The following is a 26748-nucleotide window of genomic DNA, read 5'->3' as shown; positions in this document are numbered from 1 at the left end:
TGGGTGTGTTGGGGGCGTGGGGAGGGGCTCCGAAAATCGCGGAAATCCCATTCGGGTTAGGAAGCCGGCTCCAACCTGCCGACTTCTGAGTTTCCCAGGGACCTGAAAACAGAAGTCCGGCCGGGATGACAGTTAAAGAGCCAAATGTACCTCGTTGAGGTACTTAAGGCACTTTACCTGTGACAGATTAAATATTTAGAAAGATTTTTAATTTATCTGGGCGACTTGCCCACCGCTTCTGATTCACTTCCTTCCACTGTTTTTTATTTAGTTTCTTTTTGCTTGATCCGGCCCTTCAAACCAGGCGTGAAGGGCCAGGTCAGGCAAAATGAAACTAAATAAATTAAATAAAAAACCATGGAAGGAAGTGAAAACACTAAATGAACCTACCTTTGAAACCTGCTCCGATGTCCGATGCCTCCCGCTCCGATGTTCCCCTCTTCACCCCCCGATCTCCCCCCGGTGCCCTCCTCTTCACCCCCCAGATCTTCCCCCGATCTTCCCCTCTTTCCCCCCCCCCCCCCCCCCCACCCCGGTCTTCCAGTCCAGCGTTGCAGCACCTGACGGCAGCCAGCCTGTCAATCAGGCTGACTGCCTGGTGCGAAACCCGGAGAGGACGTTAATCACTATCAATCAACGTGCGATTGCGTCGGAAACGGTAAGTTTTGTTCATGCGGATTTGCCACGCACACCTTCACCCCCCCGCTGCCAACCCACCACCATTGTAAAATCGAGCTCTTGATCTTTACATTGGGAACTGCCGGCATGACATCGGCCATCTCAATTTCTCTACTCTCCTCACTCACTCTAATCTACCTCCCTCTGAACTTGCAGCATTCCGTTCTCTCAGGTCCAACCCTGACATTGTCATTAAACTTGCTGACAAGGGCGGCGCTGTTGTTGTTTGGTGAACAGACCTCTACCTTGCGGAGGTTGAAAGCCAGTTCTCCAACACCTCCTGCTACCTTCCCTTCGACCACGACCCCACTGCCGAAAATCAAGCCATCGTTTCCCAATCTGTCACTGACCTCATCTCCTCTAGAAGCCATCCCCCCACGACCTCTAACCTCATAGCCCCCAACCCCACATAGCCCGCTTCTACTTCCTTCCCAAGATCCACAAACAGGACTGCCCTGGGAGGCCCATCGTTTCAGCCTGTTCTTGCCCCACGGAACTTATTTCTTCCTATCTTGACTCTAAATTTTCCTCCCATTGTCCAGTCTCTTCTGACCTATATCTGCGACACTTCCGATGTCCTCCGCCACTTTAACAGTTTCCGGTCTCCTGGCCCTAACCATCTCCTTTTCACCATGGATATCCAGTTCCTCTACACCTCCATCTCCCACCAGGCCCTCCTCTTCTTCCTTGAACAGAGGTCCATCCACCATCACCCTCCTCCACTTGGCTGAAGTTGTTGTTACATTGAACAACTTTGCCTTTGACTCCACTCACTTCCTCCAAATAAAAGGTGTCACTATGGGAACCCCTATGGGTCCTAGCTATGCCTGCCATTTTGTGGGATACGTGGAACATTCCTTGTTCCAGTCCTACTCGTGCCCCCTCCCTCACTTCCTTTTCTGGTACATTGATGACTGTATCGGTGCCATGTCCTGCTCTCGCCCCGAACTGGAAAATCTCATCAACTTTGCTTCCAATTTCCACCCTTCCCTCGCCTTCACATGGTCCATCTCTGACTCTTCCCTTCCCTTCCTCAATTTCTCTATTTCCATTTCTGGGAATAGACTGTCAAACAATATCTACTGTAAGCCCACCAACTCCCACAGCTACCTTGATTACACTTCATCCCACCCTGCTTCCTGTAAGGATTCTATTCCATTCTCCCATTTTCTCCATTTCCATCTGTTCCAATGATGCCACCTTTGACACCAGTGCTTCCGATATGTCTTCCTTTTTCCTCAACCGTGGATTCCCTCCACTGTTGTTGACAAGGCTCTCGACCATGTCCGTCCCATTTCCCGCACTTCTGCCCTCACACCTTCCTCACCCTCCCAGAGCCACAATTGGGTTCCCTTTGTCCTCACCTTCCACCCTACCAGCCTCCACATTCAACGGATTATCCTCCGCCATTTCCTCCAGTGTGATGCCACCACCAAACACATCTTCCCCTCCCCTTTCAGCATTCTGAAGGGATCGATCCCTCTGCTTTTGTCTCATACTATAAGCTGAGGCCTTTCACATTGGGCTCGCAGTAATTTAAAAAAATAATCTAATGGTTCATAATGTTTGTGCAGTTGTGGTTTCACACATACATACGCACATAGAAGAAGCAAGTCTCGAAGAGCTAGCATTTCTATAACCAGTGGTTTTACAGTTTGTCAACTTAATAGCAGTGCAACTAATGTCGTATTACAAAAGCAAAATACTGCAGATGCTGGAAATCTGAAATAAAAACAGAAAATGCTGGAAATATTCAGCGAGTCAGGCAGCATCCGTGGAGAAAGAAACAGAGTTAACATTTCAGGTCGATGACCTTTCATCAGAACTGGAAGAAGTTTGAGATTTAACAGTTTTTAAGCAAGTACAGAGGCAGGGGAAAGTGGGAGGAATAAAAGGGAAGGCTGAACCATTACCAGCACCTGCTGTCTGAAAAAAATGAGAGCAGTGGTTATGATCCTGAAGTTATTGAAATCAATCTCGAGTCCAGAAGGTTGTAAAGTGCCTAATCGAAAGATGAGGTGCTGTTCCTCGAACTTCCGTTGAGCTTCATTGGAACAGTGTAGGAGACTGAGGACAGAGAGGTCAGAATGGGAGTGGGATGGAAAATTAAATTGACAAGCGACCGGAAGGACAGGGAAACGCTTTCGGGCTGAGCGGAGGTGTTCAGCAAAGTGATCGCCTAATCTGCGTTTGGTCGCCCCAGAGTAGAGGAGACCGCATCTTGAGCAGCAAATACAGTATACTAAATTGAAAGAAGTATAAGTAAATTGCTGTTTCACCTGGAAGGAGTGTTTGGGGCCCTGGGCGGTGGGAAGTGAGGAGGTGAAAGGGCATGAGTGGCATCTCCTGCGCTTGCACTGGAAGGTGCCGTGGGAGGAGGATCGGGTGTTGGGGGAGATGGAAGAGTTCACTAAACTTCTTCCAGTTCTGGCGAAAGGTCATCGACCTGAAACGTTAACTCTGTTTGTCTCTCCACAGATGCCGCCTGACTCGCTGAGTATTTCCAGCATTTTTTGTTTTTATTTCAGATTTCCAGCATCTGCAGTATTTTGCTTTTGTAATATGACATTAGTATAAAACCACTAGTTATAGAAATGTTAGCTGTTCGAGACTTGCTTATAGAATCATATCGTAGAATCATAGAAGTTACAACATGGAAACAGGCCCTTCGGCCCAACATGTCCATGTCACCCAGTTTATACCACTAAGCTAGTCCCAATTGCCTGCACTTGGCCCATATCCCTCTATACCCATCTTACCCATGTAACTGTCCAAATGCTTTTTAAAAGACAAAATTGTACCCACCTCTACTACTGCCTCTGGCAGCTCGTTCCAGACACTCACCACCCTTTGAGTGAAAAAATTGCCCCTCTGGACCCTTTTGTATCTCTCCCCTCTCACCTTAAATCTATGTCCCCTCGTTATAGACTTCCCTACCTTTGGGAAAAGATTTTGACTATCTACCTTATCTATGCCCCTCATTATTGTATAGACTTCTATAAGATCACCCCTTAACCTCCTACTCTCCAGGGAAAAAAGTCCCAGTCTATCTAACCTCTCCCTATAAGTCAAACCATCAAGTCCCGGTAGCATCCTAGTAAATCTTTTCTGCACTCTTTCTAGTTTAATAATATCCTTTCTATAGTGAGGGTGACCAGAACTGTACACAGTATTCCAAGTGTGGCCTTACTAATGTCTTCTACAACTTCAACAAGACATCCCAACTCCTGTATTCAATGTTCTGACCAATGAAACCAAGCATGCCGAATGCCTTCTTCACCACCCTATCCACCTGTGACTCCACTTTCAAGGAGCTATGAACCTGTACTCCTAGATCTCTTTGTTCTATAACTCTCCCCAACACCCTACCATTAAGGGAGTAGGTCCTGGCTCGATTCGATCTACCAAAATGCATCACCTCACATTTATCTAAATTAAACTCCATCTGCCATTCATCGGCCCACTGGCCCAATTTATCAAGATCCTGTTGCAATCCTAGATAACCTTCTTCACTGTCCACAATGCCACCAATCTTGGTGTCATCTGCAAACTTACTAACCATGCCTCCTAAATTCTCATCCAAATCATTAATATAAATGACAAATAACAGCGGACCCAGCACCGATCCCTGAGGCACACCGCTGGTCACAGGCCTCCAGTTTGAAAAACAACCCTCTACAACCACCCTCTGTCTTCTGTCGTCAATCCAATTTTGTATCCAATTGGCTACCTCACCTTGGATCCCGTGAGATCTAACCTTATGTAACAACCTACCATGCAGTACCTTGTCAAAGGCTTTGCTAAAGTCCATGTAGACCACGTCTACTGCACAGCCCTCATCTATCTTCTTGGTTACCCCTTCAAAAAACTCGTGAGACATGATTTTCCTCTCACAAAACCATGCTGACTGTTCCTAATCAGTCCCTGCCTTGTATTTGCGTACGTATGTGTGAAACCACAACTGCGCAAACATTACGAACCATTAGATTACTTTTTAAAATGACTGCGAGCCCAATATGAAAGGCCTCAGCTCATAGTACGAGGCAAAAGCAAAATTGGAAAAAGTAGGTTAGAAGTAGTGGTTCAGTGAGACCAAGCTTTGTTTTAAACATTTGCAGTTTGTTAGTCTTGTTAAAGAATGAGTTAGAACAGAAGACCCTAGAATAGAATAATTATTGGAATTCTTTTTCTCACATTAATAGATGGTTTTCATTGATTTGGGTAGTTTTACTAGTATATAGCTCACCGCAGACAAGAGTTAATCAGACCTAGACAAAGATCTCACTGCTGACATTTGTGAATTAGCAGTACACAACTTCACTGTGGTCCGTTTCACACTTCATTTTTGCAACTTTACATGACTGGTAGAAGTGGATTTTTGCTTACCATAACACATGTGGTTTGATTTGCTTTTGAAAAATGTAGGCCGTGTTATTAGCTTAATATTACATTCAAGAAATAGCTTTCTACTCTTGTCTCTGAGTTGAATAAGGAAGTTGTTGTATTGTTGAGAAAGAAAGAAAAGTTTAGCACATTTGTTTCTAACAAATGAATGTTGAATACCATGGGTAAGGTAAGTTATTCAACTAGACATACGTTCCAGGAAGTTTCCAGAAAAGTACTAATATTTCACTTATTATGTCTGGAACATCATCCTCTTACTAAGTCATGTTCTGTTCTCTCTTACCATCAGCATCAGTCACAACACAAGACAGATGCTATAAAGGACTACACTACGCATTTTGTTTTTTTCTAAAGAGTTTACAAAAAGGTTGATAGCTCCAAAATTCATATATCATGACCTGCATTCATGTACACTACTGGCTACAGCTGCATAATATCATTCATGAACTTCAGTCGGAAAAAGAAGAGGTGAAAGACAGAGTAAGCACTTTCCAAACAACATCCAAATACCACAAATACCACCAACGTTGCAGTCCCTTCAGTGCAATTTACACCAGTAAAACAGTTAGGCAGCTCTTACTAGCACATGGTACTGTCCTTTAGCTAATTACCACATTAATATTTAGTAAACGTCTACATATACACCTTTATGGGGACTAGCAATATTCAAAGCTACATGTGGAATTATTTGATGGTGCCAATCGGCAGATCACAATCTCCTTGAAAAAATAGAAAAATCCAACTTCAAACCCTTCTGAAGCCAAATTTCAGACAGTCAGGAGGACGTCTACTGAATTAGCAGCATGAGACCCACCAAAGTCAGTTGCGGTTTTTCGTAAAGGCAATACCATGTACATTTTCACCATTAGTACTGCTTTTATTTAACTTCCAAGGAATACATAAAGTTTGCTGAAGCTGGGTTCAACTTTGCACGAGATAACAGATAAATGGACACGGGCAAAACCAGAGTTATAAGACCCTGACTCAAGCTGGATCTTTGATCACTTTTGTGCATATCCCATATTCCGCCATAATTTCTATCATTTGCATGAAATGGCTGCCCATTTTGGGCCATTCCATGTGATTCATTTTGCCTCATTTGCTCTGTTTCATCATCTTTCCCATGTAAAACAGCAGTCATTTTTGGAGGGGTTGTTTTTTGCTGTTGTCAACTACTTTGACATCTGCTGTTTACCATTTGCCATGGTGCTGCTGTTTCTCCTCCTATCACCATCTCAGACAGTGCACAATGGGTTTCCTTTAGGAATTCCACTGTATTTTTTTTTGGACTAAGAAGTGGATGAGGAATGGAGGGATGCCAGGCTTGTCAGGTAGCATCAGTGGAGCATAGCAACCATTCGCCTGTATCCCAACACCATAATATACAGGCAGAGCTGCGCATAGCTGTATGCATCAGAAAAAGTACACTGGTGAATGATTGCCATTCTCCCCCAATGCACTAAAAGTTAGTAAGTATTGATGGGTTGACAACAAAGTCAATAAATGTATCTTAAAAATTATTGTTCCAAATTAGAACAAATTTTTTAACAGACAGTGTCCTCCACTAATGATTTGCCTCCTGCCCCAGTGCTATTTGGGCTAAATTGGAATACCATGATTGTGCATTGAAGCAGGCATCCATGATTTTTAAATCAACTTCCATATCCTGTCTGAACTGGCTGTTAGCTTTAGACAGTTGCTTTTTGTTGGGGACTTGGCTGATCTCATATGATGGATTTCACGCATATATGCTTTGTGTTGAATCAAGCTTCAGGATAGAAAAAGTTTTATAATTTTATAGAAAATCAACCCCTAACATCTGATTTTCTATAATCAACCCCTAAGCAAGTTCATTCATCTTTCCAGAAAGATGAATGAACTTGCTTCAGATCAAATGCCCCATGGGTCTTCTAGAAGACTCAAGAAGGTCTCTTATAATTCAACTGGAAAAAAATTAAGGTATTTTGGTATTGTTCCAGGGAAAGGGACAAAAGGAATAAAAAATAAAAGTTCATAAAAGAAGGGAAAGTGGTGATGCATACATAAATGCAGTTTCATTTTCTGCACAACATTGGGGTCTAAGTGTATTTGTGGAGATAATAGCAGGGAAACCTGTGTTGAGCAAGTGAATGAGGCTATGAAACACAGAGAAAGAAATCTGGGTTTGAAACTGAACCAGACTATTGGAATGAAAGAGCAGTTTATTTATGACAAACTCACTTGCCTTGGCTTCAACCAATTTATGAAGCAACTTCTCTGTTTGATAGTTGTAAGGTTTATCTGTGAAATTGGTTTTGGGCAGTTTCAGTGAAGTTACAAGTGAGCATGAGCCATCAACACAAATATGCCTTGAATTCAGATATGATTGGCATAAGGTGGCTGGTGTGGGAAATGGACAGATGTCACACTGGTGCTGCAGGGAGTGCTCTTCTGAGATTGGGTTGGAGCCACATTGTTGGGACAGAGTGGAATGAGCTTTACCCTGTATCTATCTACGGTATACCTAACCTGGGAGTACCCTGCACTGATGCTGGGTGCTCAAAGTAGAAATTCTTCCATTTTCTAACACTAATATCCTCCAGTTTGAGCCTTTAAACTCACAAAAAGTCAGAAAAAAATTATCAAGTGAAAAAAGAGCTGTGGATGCCAAAATACAAGCTGGGAAAAGGAGATTTCAATCTGTTTTGAGGAGGCAGATAGACTTGGATAATAAAATGGGATAGCATAGGCAAACTACAACAATAAAGAATAAAGGGGGAAGGGACAGAAATTCAGACAATTAACAAATAAACTAAGTAAAAAAGAACTTGCATTTATATAGCATCTTTCACAACCTCAGGATGTCCCAAAGTGCTTTACTGCCAATGAAGTACTTTTGAAGTGTAGTCACTGTTGTAATGTAGGAAATGCGGCAGCCACATTGCACACAGCAAGGTTCCACAAACAGCAATGAGATAATGACCAGATCATTTTTTTAATGTTGCTTAGGGGATAAATATTGGCCAGAACACCAGGGAGAACTTCCCTGTTCTTCTTTGAATAGTACCATGGGATCGTTTACGTCTACCTGAGAAGGCAGATGGGGCCTCGGTTTAACATCTCGCACCTCCAACAATGCAGCGCTCCCTCAATACTACACTGAAGTGTCAGCCTAGATTATCTGCTAAAGTTTCTGGAATGGGACTTGAACCCACAACCTTCTCACTCAAAGTCAAGAGTGCTACCACAGAGCCAAGTCTGACACCTAAACTGCACAGTAAAAGGAGAAGGCACCATGCACAAATCTATTAAATGTGGTAGCAGTGGTGTGAGGTACTCTAAATATTAAGCACTACTTTATTTTTATTTGTTTGAACTGCAGCAGAGGAAATGAAAAGTGTCCCAGCAGGTATCCACACTAATTTCACCTTGGAGCACAAAGTCTAATGTTGGCAGATAGTGCAAATTACCCTTTGTTGGCTGGTCAAAGAAGAATTCAGGTAGTAGAAAAGTTTTTCTCTCAAGATTACTCTCAATAGTTTTAGTAGTTCTTTCTCTAGAGTTCCTTATTTGTCCCATTTTTGAAAGGTGTTCCCTCCCTCTTTGGGTCACATCATACACCATTCTCCTGCAATATAGTGGGTTGGTGAGGCCTCTGTTTGTAATCCAGCTGTTAGAAGCACAAGAGATGGTCACACTTTTGTCTTCCTTGTTTCTGAGAAAGTATTGAGTTTTTTTGGTGCCTGCTGCTGATGCTGAGATCAGTTTATTTTTTCGTCAGCCCAATGTCTGACACAGTGTCACACAAACCTATCACCATGTTAAGGAGTCTCTAAGTTACTGAGAAATCTAGAGCTCCTGTTGCCCAATATGGGGTGCACACAATCTTCCCATTGGGACAGATACCTCTTACCTAAGATCAACGCCATATGAGGAATTATGAATTTCAATCCAAGTCCTACCCATCTCAGTCTTTTTGAGAGGTACAATAGGCTTCCTCTAGCTCTATGGTAATTTTGTTTTTACCTTTTTATGTGATTATTAACTGCAGTGAATGCTTCTTACGTGGAACAGTATATGTTATATTGATATTGTGGTTGTTTATAAAATTCTTTCAGTCATGTGAAAAGTCTTTGTAATTTGCTAGCAGTGCTTATTAATTTTTAATACTCTGAAAAAACAACAGCATTTCATGAATATAGCTGTTATAGTCTTTGAAAATACTTTGTGACCTTACAGCAAAGTTGGTCTTTGTAAACAAAGTACTTTTATTGATCGAGTGCTTAATCAAAAGGTCGCAAGGTGATTTGTTCCAAAGTATAATGGCTTTATTAAGAAGTTATAACAAGTAACAAAGAGGTTAAAATACAAGAATACAATCAAAGATGCTAATAAGATTGACACAATCTGACACAAAGTTGATTACTTTTCAAGGCTTCGAAGTGCACTTTTAGTACCTTGATTAACTGGGCAGATTAACTGCCCCGAGAGTACTCTGAGAAACGTGTGGAAAAGCAGCCAACTTTATACAGATTTTAGACAATTAGCTCTGTATGTGTTGCCCATCAATCATCCTCTCTGTCGCATGAGGCTACTATTGGTCTTCTCCCTTAGGAACACAACATTTTGGTACTAACAACTCCCTAATGATTGGTGGCCTCCAGGATGGCACTAGCTCCATCTTCAAGGAAATCGGAACAAAGGTAGGGATGACTCCCCTTTCTCTCACTGATACAGGTGCTTTTGTTCAAAGAGGCCTTCTCTTGCACAAGGTCATAAAAAGCTTGTTTTGGACAGACAGAAAGCCTTTGTTCACAGCAAAGCTGACATAATGCTTTTCCCTAATAAGGTTTACAATATTATACAGAAAGCTTGTATAGTGCTTTTCTCACAGTCTTTTACTCAAGTACATATAATAAATTATATGTAGAAATTCTGAACAATTGCAGCTCATCTGGGACTGAATGTCAGACAAACAATCTGACAACACAGAGGCAGTGGAGTGGTGGAGAGAGCTGGTGGTGAGGTAGAAGCGATTTTAGATTAATTCCAAACATTGATTGGGTCACATTTGGAGTTTTTTGTGCAATTCTAGGCACCCCATTATAGAAAGGATACTGCGAAGGTTCACGAGAATGATACCGAAAATACAAGTTTGCAGCTATAAAGAAAGATTGAAAAATTGAAGCTTTTGTACAGGTTTTTAGAAGGTAAATAGTGTAAGAATGATTCTACTGGCTGGAGAATCAGTAACAAGGGGGTATAGACACAGGATTATCAATAGAAGAATGAAAGAGGTGGTTAGAAGAAATTTTTCATACACAGGGTTAGTGGAACATGAAATGTATTACAGCTGGGACTATAACATCATTTAAAAGGAAATTAGATAAGTAGTTGAAAAGGAGGAATATAAAGCATAATGGAAAAGGTCAAGGAAATGGGATTAGAGTAGAGAGCTCCAGTTAAAGATCTAGCACTGTCACAGCCACTGTAGGCCAAATGGTTTTCTTCTGTGCCGGATGATTCTATAACTCAAGAAGTCATACAGGCACTGATGGGTTAATATAAAAGACAGCATTGATACATATTGTGATGCGATAATGTGCATTGGTTTCTGGGGCATTGTGTTCACCCTATATGATACAATAGAGCCAACACAGTATGGATCAATAATGCTTCACTGCAACAGTTAAGAACAAGTTTATCACATCGTTGGTGCTACATTTCCATTCGAATGACATAAATTATTTTTTTATTCGTTCATGGGATGTGGGCGTCGCTGGCAAGACCAGCATTTATTGCCCATCCCTAATTGCCCTTGAGAAGGTGGTGGTGAGCCGCCTTCTTGAATCGCTTCAGTCCGTGTGGTGAAGGTTCTCCCACAGTGCTGTTAGGTAGGGAGTTCCAGGATTTTGACCCAGCGACGATGAAGGAACGGCAATATATTTCCAAGTTGGGATGGTGTGTGACTTGGAGGGGAACGTGCAGGTGGTGTTGTTCCCATGTGCCTGCTGTCCTTGTCCTTCTACGTGGTAGAGTTTGTGGGTTTGGGAGATGCTGTCGACGAAGCCTTGGCGAGTTGCTGCAGTGCATCCTGTGGATGGTACACATTGCAGCCACAGTGCGCCAGTGGTGAAGGGAGTGAATGTTTAGGGTGATGGATGGGGTGCCAATCAAGCGGGCTGCTTTGTCCTGGATGATGTCGAGCTTCTTGAGTGTTGTTGGAGCTGCACTCATCCAGGAAAGTGGAGAGTATTCCATCACACTCCTGACTTGTGCCTTATAGATGGTGGAAAGGCATGGAGGAGCCAGGAGGTGATTCACTCGCCGCAGAATACCCAGCTTCTGACCTGCTCTTGTAGCCACAGTATTTATGTGGCTGGTCCAGTTAAGTTTCTGGTCAATGGTGCCCCCCCCCCCAGGATGTTGATAGTGGGGTATTCGGCAATGGTAATGCCATTGAATGTCAAGGGGAGGTGGTTAGACTCTCTCTTGTTGGAAATGGTCATTGCCTGGCACTTGTCTAGTGCGAATGTTACTTGCCACTTATCAGCCCAAGACTGGATGTTGTCCTGGTCTTGGTGCATGCGGGCACGGACTGCTTCAGTATCTGAGGGGTTGCGAATGGAACTGAACACTGTGCAATCATCAGCAAATATCCCATTTCTGACCTTATGATGGAGGGAAGGTCATTGATGAAGCAGCTGAAGATGGTTGGGCCTAGGACACTGCCCTGAGGAACTCCTGCAGCAATATCCTGGGGCTGAGATGATTGGCCTCCAACAACCACTACCATCTTTCTTTGTGCCAGGTATTACTCCAGCCACTGGAGAGTTTTCCCCCTGATTCCCATTTACTTCAATTTTACTAGGGCTCCTTGGTGCCACACTCGGTCAAATGCTGCCTTGATGTCAAGGGCAGTTACTCTCACCTTACCTCACTATAAGTGCAGCACTAAAGCTGTATTATGATATAAGTATTTGGAATAAAGATTGACTTTTCATGCTACTAACCATTGTGTTAAGTGCTTCTCCTGTGCAATGTTCACTTAAACAATTTATGTCATAGTTTCGGAAGGGGGTGCAGAATCAGTGTATAAATGGCAAATTAATTTCAATATAGATCATTGTGAGGTGGAATAAAAACAGAAAATGCTGGAAATGCTCGGCAAGTCAGGCAGCATCTGCGGAGAAAGAAACAGAGTTAACGTTTCAGGTTGAAGACCTTTCGTCAGAACTGGAGCGTTAATTCTGTTTCTTTCTCCACATAGGAACAGGAGTAGGCCATTTAGTCCCTCGATTCTGTTCCGCCATTCAATGAGACCATGGCTGACCTGCTATTCAACTCCATATAGCCGCTGTAGCCTCATATCCCTTAATATCTTTGGTTAACCAAATTCTAATCATCTAAGATTTAAAATAAACAATTGAGCTAGCATCAACTGCTGTTTGTGGACGAGAGTTCCAAACTTCTACCACTCTTTGTGTGTAGAACTGTTCCCTAACTTCACTCCTGAAAGCCCTGGCTCTAATTTTTAGGCTATGTCCCCTAGTACTAGACGCCCCAACCAGCGGAAATAGTTCCCCTCTATTTACCCTATTAGTTCCCCTTAATATCTTGAAAACTTTGATCAAATCACCCCTTAGTCTAAATTCCAGAGAATACAACTCTAGTTTGTGTAATCTCTCCTCGTAATTTAACCCTTGGAGTCCAGGTATCATTCTCGTAAATCTACGCTGCACTCTCTTCAAGGCCAATATATCCTTCCTAAGGTGCAGTGCCCAGAACTGAGTATAATACTCCAGGTGTGGTCTAACCAGGGCTTTATATAACTGTAGCATAACTTCTATCCCCTTGTATTCTAGTCCTCTAGATATAAAGGCCAGCATTCCATTAGCCTTTTTGGTTATTTTCTGTACCCGTGCAAGCCATTTTAATGATCTATGTACATGGACCCCTAAGTTTCTTTGGACCTCCACTGTTTTGAGCTTTTCACCATTTTGAAAGTACTCTGATCTATCCTTTTTAGGTCCATAGTGGATGACCTCACACTTGCCTACATTAAAATCCATTTGCCACAGTTTCACCCATTCACTTAATCTGTTAATATCTCTCTGTAATTTAATGCTTCCATCTACACTGCTTACAGTGCTGCTATCTTTGTGTCATTGGCAAACTTGGATATGTGGCTCTCTATCCCGTCATCTAAGACGTTAATAAATACAGTGAATAGTTGAGGCCCTAACACAGATCCCTGTAGGACACCACCAGTCATGTCCTGCCAATTTGAGTATCTGCCCATTATCCCTACTCTCTGTCTCCTGCCGCTCAGCCAATTTCCTAACCAGGTCAGTAATTTGCCTTCAATTCCATGAGCTTCAACTTTAGCAAACAGTCTCTTATGAGGAACTTTATTGAATGCCTTCTGGAAGTCCATATAAACAACATCCATAGACATTCCCCTGTCCACTGCTTTAGTCACCTCTTCAAAAAATTCAATCAGGTTCATCAGGCATGACCTACAAATCCATGCTGGCTCTCTCTGATCAGCTGAAAATTTTCAAGGTGTTCAGTTACTCTATACTTAATTATAGACTCTAGTAATTTCCCGACAACAGATGTTAGGCTAACTGGTCTTAAATTCCCTGGTTTCCCTCTCTCACCTTTCTTAAATACTGGAGAGACATGTGCTATTTTCCAATCTAAAGAAATGGTTTTTGAGTCCACAGATGCTGCCTGACTTGCTGAGTATTTCCAACATTCTCTGTTATTATTTCAGATTTCCAGCATCCGCAGTATGTTGCTTTTGATTAAGTGCGAGGTGGTGTATTTTGTTAGAAGGAAAAAGGAGGCCACATATTCCTTGGAAAATAAGAGTCTAAATGGGGTAAAGGATCAAAGGGATCTCGGGGTACAGATTCACAAATCATTAAAAGTAGCCACATAGGTTAACAAGGCCATAAAAAATACAAACAAAGCATGGGTTCATTTTTAGAGGAATAGAATCGAAAAGCAGAGAAGTTATGTTAAACATAGTTGGCACTAAATTGGGCTGTGTGTTATGCCCGTTTTTCAGCGCTACACGGACTCTCCAACAACCAAGATGGTGTCTTGGCTGCGCAGACACGTTTCAAGTGTGGTGGTATTGGAGTTAGCGCATGCGCAAATACCGAACACCAGGAGCATATAAAGTAGGGAGAAAATGCGTGCATTCAATGTGCAACGCTGATTTAAAGTGATAGACACCATTTTGGCATTTAATGCTCAACTCAATGCATAGTCTTAACCCCGACCACCTGAACGTGTCTTAAATGCTTGGAGGGCCCCCAACTTGCGCTATTTAAAGGGACCATGCAGGTTAGTTGCTGGATTATTGCTTCTGGCTGCTGGTGGAATGGGAAATGTCTTTTGAAGCTCCCTATTCTTACTGAGAGTTCCTAGAGTACATTTGAGAGTGCTTTGGCAGTTACTGCCTTACGGTTCAGAAAGTTACAACCGTAATTGAACAACATTCCTGGCAACCAAGGGTGGTCTGCTAGGGTTCCCGCTGGGCATTGAGCATGACTGGGAGCATGCAGAGAGGCCACACACAGCAGGTCACAAGCTGCGAGGAGACGGAGGACGAGGAGGCGCAGGGCGCTGAGCAGGAGACCCTACCCAATGAGGGCCTTCCGGGACCAATTCCCTAAGCTCAACATGACTGAGGAGGATAGATCCGACACCTGAGGTTCACCAAGGAGACAGGGATGGAGGTCTGTCAACTGGTGCAGTCACAACTGCAGCCTCAGAGCAAGGCAAGGACAGCATTGCCTGTGGCTGTCTAGGTCACCATGGTGCTGAATTTCTACGGCTCAGGATCATTTCAGGCCTCTGCTGGCGACATGTGCAACATCTCGCAGTATGCAGTGCACTGCTACATAAGGGAGGTCACAGACGCACTGTACGAGATGAGGAACAGGTTCATCACCTTCCCTCTTGACAAGCAGAACAAGCGAGCACAGGGTTTGGCTCGCATTGCTGGCTTCCCCATGGTGCAGGGTGCCATTGACTGCACGCTCATTGCCCTGCGTGCCTCGCGTATCTACTCGGCCGTCTTCGTCAAACGAAAGGGTTTCCACACCCTCAACGTGCAGCTGGTGTGCAACCACACACATCGAATCATGGAGGTCGATGCCCGCTACCTTGGGAGCAGTCACGAAGCCTTCATCATGCGGCAGTCCAATGTGCCAGCTATCTTTCACCCGCCTCAGCAAATCAAAGGCTGGCTAGTGGGTGACAAGGGCTATCCCCTCACGCCGTGGCTCATGGCTCCGGTCAGGAACCCACGCACACATGCACAGCAGGCCTATAAAGAGAGCCATGCTGCCACACGCAATGTCATTGAGCACACCATAGGCCTCTTCAAACGACGCTTCCACTGTCTGGACCAGTCTGGAGGAGCTCTGCAGTATTCCGCTGTGTGGGTGGGCAGATTCATGGTGGTATGCTGCATACTGCATAACCTCGCCGTCATGAGGGACCGGCCTTTGCCGCCAATGATTGGAGAAGACCCTGAGCTGGAAGAGGCTGAGGAGGACGAAGAGGCTGAGGAGGAGGAGGAGGGGAAGGAGCCGGAAGAGGAAGTGGAGGAAGATGCAAGGGTGCAACAGGGACCACACGCCTTGTCTGCAAGGGCTCTGCGTGCTCACCTGATCCGTGCCCACTATCAATAATGTCAACTACATCCCCCAACTCACCAACAGTCCTACACTCCCCACCTTTCCGCTCCCACAAGACAATCAAATCGCCCTCCATCTGATTGAACATTGGTTTCCCCCTCAGCTCATCAGACAAATAAAAAACACCACTGAATGCAAATTCAAAGTCACATTTATCAATGAATAAATGAAATTATGGAAATAGAACAGAATGATTCACCCTTGTGCATTGCCTTGGTGCCTGTTATTCGTGTGCCTTTACCTATCCTAGTGCTCCTCCGAGGTGCTTCCCCAGTGGCTGGAGCATGGGTGGTGGGAGGCTGCTGGCCTTCAATGGAGGAGCGTGCAGATGGCCTTGGAAGATGACCTCACGCAGTTCTGGGCCAGGAGGGCCCAGCTTCAGACTGCACCATCTCAGCATGGGCTGCAGCAGCCTGGCCTGGCTGGCTGATAGGCAACAACAGGGACACTGGCAGAGTGGCAGGGGTGGGAGCAGGGATGCTGTCGTCCTGAGAGAGGACAGCAGGTCCGACTGCCATGACACCACTGCCACTCTCCCGGGGCGGTGCCTCAGCAATCCTGGTGATCAGCTGGAGAATGGATTGCTGGAGTGCTGTGACGCCCTGGAAGCCCCGTTCCACAGTAGTCCTCAGAGCCACGATAGCAGCAGTCCAAGCTTCCATTGCAGCAGTCTGAGCTTGCATTGCAGCAATCGGAGCAGCAACCGTAGCTTGCAGACTTTGATGACATCGGTTTGTGCTGCAATGGAAGCCACGACATCAGCCATCAGACGCTGCATCATAGTGGGTTCCACAGGTGTGCTGATGGAGGTGACCACCCGTTCCATGTTGGAAAGGGTGGACCCCAAGCTCTGCGCAAAGCCCTGTGCCAAGTTGGAGCTGGACTTCTTCATGCCCCTTCTCATTGTGCACAGCTTTCTGGCAGGCTTTCCAGTGCCCCAAGCATTTGGTGGTTTATACCCATCGGCTGTCTTCTGTAGCCTGGCCCATCGAAGTCCTCATCTGACTCCACAGTGCTATTAGGTAGGGAGTTCCAGGATTTCCAACGACGATGAAGGAATGGCGATACATTTCTAAGTCAGGTTGGGTGTGTGACTTGGAGGGGAACATGCAGGTGGTGGTGTTCCCATGCGCCTGCTGCCCTTGTCCTTCTAGGTGGTAGAGGTCGCGGGTTTGGGAGGTGCTGTCGAAGAAGCCTTGGCGAGTTGCTGCAGTGCATCCTGTAGATGGTACACACGCTGTTCTTATGTTAAACTTGTAGAGAACCTTGGCTAGACTACACTTGGAGTATTGTGCACAGTTCTGATCTCCATATTATATAAAGGCTATGAAGGCATTGGAGATAGTGCAATAAAGATTCACAAGGATGATATCAGAACTGAGAGGATATACTTATCAGGAAAGGCTGAATGAGCTGGGACTCTTTTTCTCTAGAAAAGAGAAGGCTGAAGGTGACCTGATAGAGGTCTTTAAGATAATGAACGGGTTTGATAGGGTAGATGTAGGAAAAATGTTTCCACTTGTGGGGAGTTCAAAACTAGAGGTCATAAATATAAGATAGTCACTAATAAATCCAATAAGGAATTCAAGAGAAACTTCTTTATACAGAAAGTGTGAGGATAGGGGAACTCGTTACCATATGGAGTGGTTGAGGTGAATAGCATAGATGCATTTAAGGCGAATCTAGGCAAGTACATGAAGGAGAAAGGAATAGAAAGTTATGCTGATAGGGTTAGATGAAGTAGAGTAGGAGGAGGCTCGTGTGGAACATAGACACCGGTATAGACCAGTTGACCTGAATGGCCTGTTTTTGTGCTGTAAATTCTATGTAATTCTATACATATAAACAACAGTTCTAGATGTTGTTACTTTTCTTTGATTTTAACAAGCACAGTATTTCTTAACATTAATAAAATGTCATTGCAGTGGTAAAACCTAACCAGGAGATGAAAATGGATGTGAAGTATTTGGCTCTGATAACATTCATTTGTTTTGCGGGAAGAATTCAAGGTAAGCAGAACAGTGGACTCTTTTTTCCTAAAGTCAGCTATTTCTGCTGCTGTTTAAAATGTTACCTATTCAGAATAAGGGTAAAGCCTGGGTTCACAATTCTTTCTCAGTGCCAACAGCAAGAAGAAATGAAACATATCCCAATAAGTTCTGATTGAATTAAATTCATTATTTCACCTAGAGTTTCTTAAAATTTTTCATTTTCCCATTACAATACATAATTATAAAATAACCATCTGTAATTAATATTTGTAACATTGTACAGTATTAAATACAACAAAAAACTTTCATTTCATAGTACCTTTGATGTAATAAACAATTCCCAAATGCGTCACAAAAGGGAGAGGAGGAAACAGATATTGAGCAGACGTTACAAGAACAGTTAGGAGAGGTGACCAAAGACATCGTCGAAGAGATAGGTTTTGAGGAGGCTTTTGAAAGTGAGTTGATAACTGAGCAGGAGTTAGTATGTGATAGCATGCATGTAGCAGAGTTTTGGATGAATTGGGAGTTTATGTAGAATGGAACTCAGGGGACCAGTGAGGACAATATAGGAGAAATCAGCCTGGAGCTGACAAAGGCATGGCTGAGGGTTTCAGCAGCATTGAGGATGAAGTACAGGTGCAGGTGGGCGAAGTAACAGAGATGAACATAGGTAGTCTTGGTGAAGGATAGGAAATGCAGCTTGAAGCTCAGCTGAGGGTCAAACAGAACACTGTTTGTGCATCATCTGGTTCAGCCTGAGCCTGAGCAAATGGGGAGCAGGCCGGAATCAGGCCTAGGATCTGGCAGGAAGTCAAACAGGATGGCATTGTTTTTGGCAGTGTTAATCAAGAGAAAGTTCTGTCGCACCTGCAACACAATGTCAGACAAGTAGCCAGAGCGCGCAGTAATGGTCACAGAATCGAAGGTGGTGGTGCACAGATAGAACTGAGTATCATCAGCATACCTATGGAACCCTGCCCCTTTGCCGATGATGTTACCGAATGACAGCATGTAGATGAGGAATAGGAGAGGGCCAAGGATGTGACCTTGGAGCTCACTGGAGGTGACCGCAGGGGTGTAGTAGAAGTCATTCCATATGATGTGTTGGCAATGTTACAACAGGTAGGAATAGAACTGTAAAATGGATGGACCATGGAGGAGAGGCAGTGGTGGAGAATGAAATGGTAAACTGCATCAATGGCCTTAGAGGGGTTGAGGAGGTCAAGGAGAGATATTGCTCTGCTGCCACATAGGATGTCATTAGTAACTTTGACCAGTATGGCCCCTGTACTTTTTGCAGGACAAAAGATAAATTGAATGGATTTGAAGAGGTTGGTGGGAGAGGTGAACATGGAGCAGAATATCAATGGCATTATTTGAAAATCTTGAAAAGGAAAGGGAGGCTCGAGATGGGGCAGTAGTTGGAGAACATAGATCAAGGATGGCTGTTTAAGTGTTTAGGTAAGAGGTGATGATGGCAATTTTCAAGTGTGGAAAGCACACTTAGGGCTGAGGAAGTGTATGTGAGTAGTCAGGATCTGAGTTTGAAAGGGATCAAGGAAGCAGGAGGTAAGTATTATGGAGGACATGAATCTCAATTTTCAATATAAATATGTGTAAAATATGATATAAATATAATGTAAATTTTATAATATAAAACTTAAAAGTTGCCACATTCTAGGTTTCAGCCAAGCCCTTCTAATAAGATCACCATGGTATGATATAATAATGGTGCTCCATCACTGGTGTGTGTGTATACTGTGTAAGAAGTAAATTGTGGACTCCTATAGCCAAGAGGAATGAATGGCCAATGGCTGGTTTTTTTTATTATATTTTTTGGTGACTTTTTTCACTGATTAATGTGAGAGATGTCATAGAATGAAGCAACTTTCCACTTTGTCCACTGATTGTCAGCAAAAATCACAGATCAGGTACGGAAGATGAAATAGATAGTAGAACTCCCTATACCCTACTTCAACAATGTGCCTTGACCCTGTTTGCAGAAGGGGACCTCCTGCTGTACTATTGTGACTTTCCATCTCCCATGTCAATAATATGATGTCTGAGTCAGATTAGGCCTAGACGTTAGGCCTAGAAATTCGATCGTGACCAAAAATGGGCATGCAGGGGGCGGGGCGTGTGCTGCATCCACCTGTTTACATTGTCCCAGGGACGATGTTAAATTCATGCTGGGACCTCATTAAAATGATACAGACGCGCTGCCAGCACTACCCGCGCCATTCATAGGCATGCCTATATGGGGTGGGGGTTTGTGGGAAATCGGGCATCTTGACGCCATTTAAAGGCAGCAGCACCTCTTAAAGGGTAGGTGCATTCTGGCTGCAGGCAATAGGGAAATTTCCCAGATTTGGTAGGAAGAATGGGGAGAGGCAACATAAACTAAATGGTCCAATTTTAAAGGGGCTGCAGGAACAGAGAAATATGGGGGTGTACGTACATAAATCTTTGAAGGTGGCAAGTTGAGAAGGCTGTTTAAAAAAAGCATACGAGATCCTTGACTTTATAAACAGCAGCATAGCCCCGATATTTGCGGGGTGGGAGCGGGGGAGCATGTTTGTGAGGGGGATCCCAGAAATACTGGGAACGCGGAGGTCCTGCCGAATTTAGAGGTAGCACATCATTATCATTTTTTTACTCCGTTTCCCATCCGGCAGCCGGGCGGGAAAACCAGCAGCAGGAGGCTATAGCTGGGGAACATCGTGGAGTTGGTAGGGTGGGTGGAGGTTAGGTTCGGACCAGCAGTCAGGAATTAAAATTCGCCCCATAGGTTACGAAAGCAAGGAAGTTATGCTAAACCTTTATAAATCATTGGTTTGGTCCCAGCTGGAGTATTGTGTTCAATTCTGGGCACCACACTTTAGGAAGGCTGTCAAGGCTCCCTCCCTGCAAATATTGGGGACCTGGTACCATTCCATTGGAGAGGCTGGAGAAGCTGGGATTGTTCTCCTTAGAACATAAGAACATAAGAAATAGGAGCAGGAGTAGGCCATACGGCCCCTCGAGCCTGCTCCGCTATTTAATAAGATCGTGGCTGATCTTCGACCTCAACTCCGTTTTCCCGCCCGATCCCCATATTCCTCGGTTCCCTTAGAGTCCAAAAATCTATCGATCTCAACCTTGAATATACTCAATGAATGAGCATCCACAGCCCTCTGGGGTAGAGGATTCCAAAGAATCACCACACTCTGAGTGAAGAAACTCCTCCTCATCTCAGTCCTAAATCGCCCAGTCCTAAATCGCCCAGCCCTTATCCTGAGACTATGCCCCCTAGTTCTAGACTTGAAGCAGAGAAGGTTAAGGGGAGATTCAATAGAGGTGTTCAAAATCATGTAAGGTTTTGATACAGTAAATAACGAGATGCTGTTTCCAGTGGCAGAAGGGTCAGTAACCAGAGGACACAGATTTAAGGTAATTGACAAAAGAATCAGAGGTGAGATCAGGAAACATTTTTTTACGCAGCGAGTTGTTATGATCTGGAATGCACTGCCTGAAAGGGTGGTGGAAGCAGATTCAATAATGACTTTCAAAAGGGAATTGGATAAATACTTGAAGGGGAAACATTTACAGGGCTATGGGGAAAGAGCAGGGGAATGGAACTAATTGGAGAGCTCTACCAAAGAGCCGGCACAGGCATGATGGGCTGAATGGCCTCCTTCTGTATCATTCTTTGAATCTACGATTCTATTGAAGAAAATAGCTGGACGAGGTCCAGATGGTGCAACAGGTTCTCTGGTGCCACGTTGAATCATTAGGTGTTGATAGGTAAATGAGTACAGAAGACAGGCATTGAGGGTGGTGTGGTGACCTCCCTGATACAGTGGTGGTCTGCAAACTGGGAGATATCGCTGATGTCACCTACTGCAGCTTGGAAGGAGCCTATTGCATAAAAGTTAAGGACCATAGTGACCTTGACAGTCAGAGACAGTGCTGTCCATGCCCTGGTTTGAGGCTCAAGTTGTGGCTGCAGTAGGCGACATAGCTCGTTGACTTTGTGAAATGAAGTTAAGGTAGGACAAGTACTCCCTGAAGACCCACTGTAGGTATGGCCTACTGCGCCGTGTCTTCCTCCACCATCTTCTCCCAGCTGCTGCTGCTCTCTCCTGTTTTCTTGGCTGTCCCCTCTTGTCCTTCAGGCACAAAGGCAGACCTACCAGACCACCCATGACTGCAGTGAAACTTGAAGGCAGCCGAAAGCAGTGCAGGAAAAACTTCTTCTCAGGAATCAAAAATCAGTTATAGAAGTGAGAAAATGACCAAAAAATGCCAAAAAGTTAACCAGCAACCTGAAAGTACAAACTAGCAACTAACCTGTATTTAGTGGATGAGCCCTTTAGGTAGCGCTGCTGAAGGGTTGTTGCTGCCTGTTACCACCAGGAGTTGCTGAGTGAGTTTATCACGTGTCCAGTCAAGCACTGGGACAGCCCAATTTCAGAAAAGAGTCCTAGATCAAGTGTAGGACTCTTATTAAATATTATAATGAGTTTCCAAAATCATTTCGGTGTGCGCTGGATGCCTACGCAGGAGCCCGATCCAATTCTGGCGTGTGCCATATTAGACGCATAGGCGCCCGTTTTACACGTGTAAAACGGGCGCGTGCCAACTAATTTCTAGGCCTTAGAGTCCTAGTCCAGTGCCAAATAATGATGCCTTCAGCATCTGTTTACAATTGAACCTAGATTTTCTGATGGTCTCTGCGCTTATCCAGTGCTTGCTGAGCTATACAGATCATGATGGTCCAGGAAGAGTTAGCTGAGCTCAACTCGAGTAGCAGTAGGGAAACTATAATTAATCTTAAGGAGGGAAAAATGAAATTTCCTGCTCCTAGTCAAATCCAGTTTCTCCTGCTAGAAGGACCCATGTAGATATCAAATGAGGCCTTGAGATGGACTTGGCTATATTGCCCCTTTGGTAGAATAGCCTGTTGACACTCACTAAGAGCAACCAATGCCTGTAGAGCCCTACATCAACAAAGAGTGATCACCTTCTGGAGAAAAGGAGACGAAATTAGCATTAAAAGAAAAAAAAATCTATGTAATCATACGTTTTGCATTTAGCACAGTCAAAATAAGCATTAAATGGAAAATCTTCGACTGCCAAAATCTCACAGTTAAAAGTATAGAGATCGAAGCAGTGTAAACCAAGTCTTTGTGTTGCTCCTCGTACTTTACTGTCGTTTCTAACAAAGATTTTCTACTTTTGGTTTTAGGAGATCTGATTAACAAGTGTCCTCCATATTGGTCAACACCAGTCCTTGCTCTTGAAGGGGAGCATGCACGTTTAAGGTGTAGACTGTGCAATGCATCCACTCAATTTGTCTTGAGTGACATTCAAGCAAACGGATTTAACATCACCTGGTTCAAAGACACTTCCGAAAATGGTCGTGTGCAGCTTTTAGGAAAATCGGGCAGAATTACATTTGAAGGAACCTCGTTAGGATTTTGGCCTGCATTCGTGAATGACACTGGAAGATATTCTTGTTCTCTCTTGTAAGTAGCTATGAGAGCAATAACCCATGCCACAGCTTAGATTTTCCACACAGGCACCCGCTGTATCAGGTGATTGATAGCAAAATTTAGCAAGTGTTCTGTCCCACCAGAGTTCCAACCATTTTGCACTGCAGTGCAGTTTCTTTTGGGTGGGCACCTGCTACCTTGGAAGCATGTTCCTCAAACAGGCAGATGCTTTATTTAAGTATGCATTAGGGGACGGGGATGTCCTGCAGACCTATTTGGATGCGTAGGATGTCGTTAGTAAAGGATGCCAATAGGGAATTCGTGTGCAGCATTTTTAGGGAAATAGCTGTGGTGGTAGCTGATCTGAAGAGCTCAGGTAATTACTTTGATGTTAGTCATTTTGGACTGTTTTTACTCATTTTTTTGAGGAAAGGTTCTGTTGGCACTTAGGTTCTTATAAGTCTTTATGCCAATTGTTCTTTTTTTGTGCCCAACACCATTTCTGGCATCAATGTGTTTCCCAATGGTAATCCCCTATCTGAGGTGTTTGGAAGAAAAATACATATGGAGGGATGCCAGGCAGGTCTCCCTGTAAGAGAGGTGCTCTAAACTCACCTGCTGTGATGCTCACCCCCATATCTGTAGACACAGGTAACCAGAACTCACTTTGGGAGACAATTAGTCCATGCAGAGGCTCCTTTTCAGTAGACCCCAGTGGCATCACTAAGATATATGAATGCCTGACTAACCATACTGTCAGATGCTTCATGAAAGCACCCAATCACAGAATGTCATGCTTTCAGTGGGACTGCGTGAAAGAATACATGCCAGACTGATCAACAGACAACATACTCTAATTGGCCATATTCAATCTGATGCCACCAACCATCTCATCAGCCTACCTGGTAGTAACTATGGGCACTCTCTTCACATCATGGGTCAGCAGTGGGCGAGGTACAGAGCCATGCCATCTGTTGCATGGGCATGTGAAGCTACTACACAGCACAAGGTGGGCACATCCAAAGACAATAACAGCCATCTGTGGTCTGAAACTTGTCCCACCTCCTTGCAGGCATGCTGGAACGTTGGCTTATGGAGATGGCACCATAGAGAGGTCTTTTGCTAATACATCATGAAACATCACCTCACATCAGTAGTCATGAGATGGATTTGGGCCTGGGCTGCTCCGTGACCTGTCTGCAGACTTATGCTTGCATCATTTCCTTTTTCATCTGTCACTTTTTAGCACCCTTCCTCTTGAACCTTGACAAAGGCTGCTAATGGGTTCATTAGCATCATGGGTTCTGAGTCCTTCCAATGGTCAATCCTATGAGTAAGCCCTCACTCCCTAAGAACAGAAGCATGACCTTAAGTGTAAAGTATTTGACAATGTGTCATGCAAGTATAAAGAATATACCCCATACGCTGGAAATGATACGCGATATATCATTCACTCCTGTCAGCTGTGGCTCAGTGGTAGCACTCTCACCTCTGAGTCAGAAGGTTGCGGGTTCAAGTCCTACTCCAGAGTCTTGAACACATAATCTAGGCTGACGCTCCACTGCGGTACTGAGGGAGTGCTGCATTGTCGGAGGTGCCGTCTTTCTGATGAGATGTTAAACTGAAGCCCCGTTGCCCTCTCGGGTGGATGTTAAAGATCCCACGGCACTATTCGAAGAAGTGCAGGGGACTTCTCCCGATGTCCTGGCCAATGTTTATCCCTCAACCAACACCTAAAAAAACAGATGATTTGGTTATTTATTTCATTGCTGTTTGTGGAAGCTTTTTTGTGAATATATAAGTTTGTGGATATATATTTGAAAGGAAAAATTTGCAGGGCAAGAGCAGGGGAGAGGGACTAATGGCGTCTACCCCCTTATATTGATTGCTCAGCCAGAAATACTAAAAACAGATTATCTCGTCGTTTATCTCATTGCTGTTTGTGAGACCTTGCTGTGCGTAAATTGGCTGCCAAGATTCCCTACGTTACAATAGTGACTATACTTCAAAAGTACTTTGAGATGTCCTGAGGCAGTGAAATCTGCTATATAAATGCATGTCCTTCCTTTCCTTTCCTTTCTGAGTGGTTTCTCAGTGAGCCATAGATGCAGAAGATTAGAAAAGTTTGCTTCCTGATTGGTCCATTTAGACGTGGAGATCATCATTGAAGAGAGATTCATCCGATTAAAGATCCAAAAACTTCAGCTGGTTTGATTGACTGACAGTGGAGAGCAATGGCATAGGACAAGGGAAAAACTGCAGCTAAGAGCCCAAAGGAGAGCAAGAAAACAGAAGCGAATCAGGCTGTGGATGCTCAGTCGTTGAGTATATTCAAGGCTGAGATCGATAGATTTTTGGACTCTAAGGGAATCAACGGATGTGGGCATTGGGCGGGAAGGTGGAGTTGAGGTCAAAGATCAGCCATGATCTTATTGAATGGCGGAGCAGTCTTGAGGGTCTGTATGGCCTACTCCTGCTCCTATTTCTTATGTTCTTAGCTGGGTCCTGAAGCGGAGAGGATTATGGTGCAGGAGTCAGCTGAGTGGCACTGAAATCTAAACATCGGTCAGAATTGATTTAAAAATTCCAGAATATCTGCTATAAAAACAATGTGAGAAAGGTAAATGCTCGGCCATCGTTAGCAAGCTCCCAATGTTACCAGCAATTGTGGGAGAATGGTGGTAGTCCAGGGCAGGCAGTAGAAGAGGACTTAAGGGAGCGAAGGGATGGTGGTAGATTTTTAGCATTTAATGGGCATAATTTTTAGTGTAGGAGGCAGTTGGATTTTTAGCTTGGAAAAGGCTTTGATTTTTAGTCAGATAGGACATGCTCAATGGTTGTGCCTTGTGAACCTGACCCTCTGCTCCAAAGGGTTGGACATCTCTGTTGTAGGGAAAGAAATGAGAAGATGGATAAAAACTTGGCTAAGATATTGTAAACAAAAGGTGGTTTTAAATGGGGTTGCTTCCCAATAGGGTCAGTCATAAGTTGAATTCTGGGTCCCTTTCTGTTCATTATGTTCATTAATGATCTGGAGGAGGACATAGGCAATACAACAATTAAATCTGCTGGTGACACCAAATTTTGGAACATAGTCAGTTACCTAGAAGGGGTAAATGGATTGTAGATGGCTTTGCACAGATTGGGGATGCGGGCCCAAGTCTGTCAAGTATCCTTCAATGTAGTTAAGTAAAATTATGCGCCAAAGTACTCATAATAAGGACATGGAATATAAAATTGGTTAAAGGTAAATAAGAGGGAAAAAGATTTAGGAGTGATCATTGACCATTACCGCAAAATTCAAACTCAGTTTCAGGAGGTTACAGTCAAAGCAAATAGGGTCCTGGACTGTATTGCCCAAACTATTCATTACAAAACTATGACTACAATAATAGGATTATGTAAGGCTTTGGTATGACCTTGCTTGGAGTACTGTCAAGCTTTGGTTGCCCCCACTTCAGGAAGGGCATTATTTATGACTGGAGAAACTACAGAGGGGCA

The 26748-nt window shown here is 44.0% G+C and overlaps 1 long non-coding RNA gene across 1 annotated transcript; it reads left to right on the top strand.

Moving 5' to 3' along the window:
- The first annotated feature begins 9581 nt into the window (after positions 1 to 9581).
- LOC137322517 (uncharacterized) lies at positions 9582 to 23224 on the top strand. Its single transcript, XR_010963150.1, has 3 exons — positions 9582 to 9764; positions 17705 to 17788; positions 23001 to 23224. It is a non-coding gene; the product is annotated as an uncharacterized lncRNA (long non-coding RNA).
- The last annotated feature ends 3524 nt before the right edge of the window (positions 23225 to 26748 follow it).

The sequence above is a fragment of the Heptranchias perlo genome, chromosome 6, assembly GCF_035084215.1.
Source record: "Heptranchias perlo isolate sHepPer1 chromosome 6, sHepPer1.hap1, whole genome shotgun sequence".
NCBI classification, from domain to species: Eukaryota; Metazoa; Chordata; class Chondrichthyes; order Hexanchiformes; family Hexanchidae; genus Heptranchias; species Heptranchias perlo.
The sequence above is the reverse complement of the archived record's forward strand: the minus strand, read 5'-3'. Positions and strand labels throughout refer to the sequence as shown.